This window comes from Pan troglodytes, chromosome 7, assembly GCF_028858775.2.
Source record: "Pan troglodytes isolate AG18354 chromosome 7, NHGRI_mPanTro3-v2.0_pri, whole genome shotgun sequence".
In the NCBI taxonomy this organism is placed as follows: domain Eukaryota; kingdom Metazoa; phylum Chordata; class Mammalia; order Primates; family Hominidae; genus Pan; species Pan troglodytes.
The window spans coordinates 48,150,929-48,156,928 of NC_072405.2; positions in this window are offsets into that span (position 1 = coordinate 48,150,929).

Consider the following 6,000-nt stretch of genomic DNA (forward strand, 5'->3'; position numbering starts at 1 on the left):
TTTCGAGACTCTGGTAGATGAGGGCCTGGGTCCTCTAGATGGATCCTTGGGTCTTTTAAACAGCAGTCTGGACCCTTTGTAGTTTTTGGCCCCCTGGAGGCTTTGTTTAGAAGTATGTGGATTTGGGGCCACCTGCTAGAAAGTGGATAGCATAAGTTTTGCCTTTTTTTTCTGTTTCTTTTTATGTCTTCTAACATATACTTTTTGAGCTTCTCTGAGAAATTCACTCAGAGGTTGGTCTTCTCAATTTTTTAATTTTTGTAACATTTTTGAGATATTTAACCAACTCTTAATGATGAAGTAGAGTTTTAACAGGCCTTGTCCAAGGGGGTCTTCTAAGTTTAGGGCTGAATATTGTTTCATTTGGTCCTTCAGTCTGTCTAGAAATTTCATAAACCCCTCATTGCTTTCCTGTTGTATATCAAGTGCTTTAGAAAGGTTGTGGGTTCAGGGTACTGATTCCCTAATTCACTTTATTATCATTTCCCTTAGGTCTTGCATATTTTCTTGGTGAGCTGGGTTATTATTGTCCCACTGGGGGTCTCGGCCAGGAAACTTTTGATCAGCGGTAGGAACGTCTTGATCGGGAGCGTGTTCATGCTCCCAAATTGCCATAGCAGCCCTACAGATCATCTCTCTCTCTTCACCAGAGAAGAGTACGCCTAGAATGGACACCAACTCGACCCAGGTGTAAAAGTGTGGTCCCAGGAATTGATTAACTTGATCTGCTACCCCATAAGGGTCATATAAGAATGGCTTGAGTTCCTTCCTTAAATTCTGGACTTCTGAACTAGTTAAGGGAGCACTTACAAAGCCAATAGCCCCCACACTTTGTGGTACTTCTTTCAAGGGGAAGAGAGTCAGAGCTGACTCCTTAGATGTGGAGGGAAATGGGAAATTTTGGATATCTCTTTTACATTGTTCTACTTCATGTTGGAGTCCCTTCAGGGAGGGGCACTTAGGCTGAGAGGGAACAGATTCATGGGTGATGATTCCCAGGAATCAGGATTGTAAGGAGGAGAAATAACGTGGGCAGGGGAAGAATCTGGGGCAGGATCTGGGGTGGCAGCTGCCTGAGGGAAGTACTGGGGGCACTGAGTGGGGGAAGGTGGTATGGGGATCCCATGCACAGGAGTCCTTTGGCATGGGAACCAGCTTTTCTGAGTCTTCATTGTGGGGTGCTAGATTGGGTGTTTCCCTAGTTTTTTTAAGGGATTGAGGAGGACAGGTCTCTGTCTCCAGCAAAGAGCATAGTCTAGTTCCTCTTGAGACACTGGATTGTTTTCATTTACATGTTGAATTAGGAGTTGACACATTACATCCTCATTCGACCCAAATTTTGGCCAGAAGATTGAGGGTTTAAGGAGGGGACTCTGGGTCCAAACAAAACAGCAATATTTTATCATTTGTTGCTTGTTCTTATGTTTAGTTCTCTCATTATTTTTCCAATATTTTAACATGAGACCTAGGGGACAATTTGGGGGAATATCTTTATTGCTATTTTTATCCTTTTTACTTTCCATTGTGCTTGGGGTATTTCCCATGTTGGGTCCTAGTTAGGCTCAATTTTTGTATTAGAAATCTCTTGCCTATCCTTCCCTGGAGGCTTATTAAGGCTCATTTCCCTTGTATGAGGAATGTCTTGCCTATTCTTCCATGGAGGCTTATTAAGGCTCAATTCCCTTGTATGAGGAATCTCTCGCCCATCCTTTAGTCCCACCTGCTGGAGATTTCTGGCACCTTTCTCTTGCTTCGTCTGCTCTGGCCGCTTCCCTTGCAGGAGTATTTCAGGTCCCTCTTAGCATTGATGGCAGCTCAGTATAAACCCCTGATGGGATCCCCAAAGGGCCGCCCTAAGCCATATGAGGTGACCACAGAACTGCATATTGGACTCACTCACTCCTCACAACAGTAGTGCTTGTTACCATTCACACCATTTTAACCTCCAGACTCCCGACCACCAAGGAAATATTTTGTCGCCCCTGCGACTTTTCTTACCTTGGTCTGTGTAGAGTTTACCTAGTCGCTGCGGTATGTGAGCCCCATTTTCCCAAGCTGCCCGTTTGTTCCTTTCCTGCATTGCTGAGAGTCTGGGTTTATTCATCATACTGGGTGGGTCTCGATTCCTCACCTTGAGGCTACCGCAACAAGGTGACGGGGCGCGCCTCCACGCGGGAAAGTACTGGAGACCCCTTCCCAGAGGAGAATGGGCTCCCTGTACGGGCCACCAAAATTGTTATAAATGAATTTCCGATGCCACAAAAGAAACAGCACTCAAACATAAATTTAGTTTCCTCAGCAAGGCAATTTACTTTTGCCAAAGGGTGACACTCGTGTCAATGAAGATCGCAAGTGCACACCAAACCAAGGAGACCAGGGAGTTTTTATATCGTTAACGCGATCCCTATGTCTGTGTCCTTCCCCATGGGCTGGGGTCAGACCACACAATCTGAGATGACCCGATTGGCTACTTATAAGTATTTTTTTTAATATGGAAGGGAGGGGGATGTGAGGTACAGTGGTGGAGTGTGTGAGACGTGCAGTTTCAGGGGAACAATGGGTACAGGTAAACAAAGGAACAGATGTGAGTTACTGATTAGAACTCACGGGAGGTTGCAGCCCACATCATGCACACAGTTACTGTTTACAGTAACTAGGGGCAAGGAGAAACAAGAAAGTTGAGTTTGAGAACAAAGGGTAAGGAAGTTAACAGGCTAAACCTTTTGAAGAGAAACTCAGAAAGATTCATTGTATTTTACATGTATTTGAGTACCTGCTTTCAATTCTTATGAGAATATACTTGGAGTGGAATTGCTGGGTTATATGGTATTTTTATGTCGAACTCTTTGAGGAATAGCCACACTTTCCAAATGGCTAAACAATTTTTCACTCCTAACAGCAATACATGGGGATTCCAATCTTGGCAGTATTTATTTCTTCTTTTCTTTCTTTAATATAGCCATTCAAGTAGATGTGAAGTGATACCTAACTGTAGTTTTGATTTGCATTTCCCCAATGACTGTGATATTGAGTGTCTTCTCATGTGCTTATTTGGTAGTTTGTATATCTTTGGAAAATTGCCTGTTAAAGTCTTTTGGACACTTTTTAATTGGGTTCCCTTTTTGTTGTTCAGTGATAAGACTTATTCATATATTCTGGATTCTAGATCCCTTATGTATATATAAATAATATACATTTTATATCTAAATATGATATTTTCTCCCATTCAATAGGTATTATTTCACTTTCCTGATAATGTCCTTCAATATGCAAAAGTTTTCAGTTTTGATGATGTCTTATTTATGTGTCATTTTCTTTTTTTTCCCTCATGCTCTTCGTGTCACATCTGAGCACTCATACTAAATACAAGGTCATGAAGTTCTGTCCATAAGTTTTCTAAGAGTGTTATAATTTTAGCTCTTATATTAAATCGCTGATCCATTTTGAGTTAATTTTGGCATATGGTGTAATATTTGCACATAGATATCTGGTTATCCCAGCACGATTTTTCAAACAGACTCTTCTTTACTCAGTGTATGGTCTTAGCATTCTTGTTGAAAATAAATCGGTCATATGTGTATAGAGTTTCTTCCTGGACTCTCAGTTTGGCTCCATTTTCTATATGTCATTCTTTATGCCAGTACCACACTGTTTTGACTACTATTGTTTTGTAGTAAATTTTGAATCACCAACATGTGAGTTTTCCAGCTTTGTTCTTCTCTTTCTACATTGTTTTTGTTATTCTTGGCCTCTTTGAATTCCATACGAAGTTGTGGCATGACTTTTACATTTCTGCAAAATAAAAATCTGTGAAATTTTCATAGGGATTTTGTTGATTCTATAAATAGCTTTTGGGTAGTATCATCTTAACAATATTAAGGTGATGATAAGTAAATATGCATGAACTAAATAAATATCCATGAACACAGGATATTTATTTTTTCTTAAATTCATTGAGCAATGTTTTATAGTTTTCAGTGTACATAAAAATCACATACTCCTTGGTAAATTTTATTCTTATATATGTTATTTTTATAAATGCTATTGTGTAAATTGAATTATGTTTCTAATTTTCTTTTCAGGTTATGTGTTGCTGGTGTAAGAACTACAACTGAATTTCGTGCTCTGATTTTTTTGTGTGTTGATTTTGTATGCTAAAACTTTGCTTAATTCATTTCTTAGCTTATCTCTGTGTGTGTGAGTGTGTGTGTGTATGTGTTTATTCCCTGGGATTTTCTGTATATTGGATCAGATAATCTGTGAATAGAGATAACTTTACTTTCTTTCTTCCAATCCTGATGCCATTTTTTTTTCACTTTGCTCTGGCTGAAACTTCCAGTACAATGTTAAATAGCAGTAGTAAAAGTGAGCATTTGTTCCTTGATCAAAGTTGTGAACATCAAGTATCTGAGACAGGTCTCAATCAATTTAGTAAGTTTATATTGTCAAGGTTGTGGACGTACCTGCGAGACAGTCTCAGGAGGTCTTGACAACATGTGACCAAGGTGGTTGTGGTGCAGCTTGCTTTTATACATTTTAGGGAGACATGAGACATCAATCAATATGTGTAAGATGTACATTGGTTCTGTCTAATAAGGCAGGACAACTTGAGGCTGGGCTTCCAGGTCATAGGTAGATAAGAGAAAAAAGGTTACATTCTTTTGAGTCTTTCATCAACCTTTCACTGAACACACAACTTACATGTGAGAGGGGGACAGAGAAAGAGTCACTTATGCTTTAGTCTGGCTCAGTGAATCTACATTTTTACATAAACAATAGGGCAGAGAAAGCAATCGGATATGCACTTGTCTCAGGTGAGCAGAGAGATGACTGAGTTTTGTCTGTCCTTTGCTCTGCACCTGTGAAGATAAGCTATCGATTTACATTACCAAGGTGAAGTTCAACAGAACTGTCTTAGAGTAAAGATCTTGAGGCCCACAAGGACTTTCCTTGTGGGCAAATTGTGAACGAAGAAGGTAACTGTTTTTAATCTTTGTAGCTATCTTATTTAGAAATACAATGAGAGGTAGGTTTGCCTGAGGCAGGTCCCAGCCTGACTTTTCCCTTTGGCTTAATGATTTGGGGGTCCTTTATTTCATTTTCTTTTAACAGTCCTAACATGTTCTGTGTGCACTTGAGAAGACTGTATGTTCCGTTGTTGATGGGGAGAGCATTCTACATATGTCTGTTAGGTCTGGTTGACCTAACATGTTGTTTAAGTCCTCTATTTCTTTATGATCTTTTTTCTGGTTATTCTGTTCATTATTGAAAGTAGACTAGTAAGTCCCTATTTTTGTAAAACTGTCTATCTCCTCTTTCAATTATGTCAGTGTTTGCTGCTTATTTTAGGGCCTGTCACTCAAGAGAGGTTACAGCCCACATCATGCACACAGTCTTCCAGGCTGCCAAGAATACATGTGATTTCGTTTTTAGGCCTGGCTTCTGAGATATTGTTCCAAGGTTGAAGCAGCTTATTATTTTATCAGTGTTTGGTCAGAAGTTGTGTTTAAATCTCTAGTGCCAGTGAGGCTTCTGCCCTCTGTTGTTGGATCTGTGTGCAGCATGAGGAATATTTCCAAAAATTTTTAAAATCCTTTTGTCATTATCCTGAGTGTGTGGAGCTTAGCACTTGCATACCCCTTCCCAACCTCAAAGGAACAATAATGAAGGATAAATTAAGAGATTTCTAGATAAACAAAAAACTGGGAAAGTATGTTATTACCACTGCCCTGCCAAAGAGACTCAAGGAAATCTTTCCAAATAAAGGAAAGGACACTAGACAGTAATTCAAAACTATGTAGAAATAAAGAACACTGGTAAAAGTAACTACATAAATAAATATAGAGGATGACATTATTTTTAATTTTTGGTTTATAACTTCTCTTTTTCTTCACTACTTGATTTAAAAGACAAATGCATAAAATAATTATAAATCTATGTTGTTAAGCACATAATGCTTAAAATGTAATTTGCAACAATAACCAAAACACAAGGATGGGA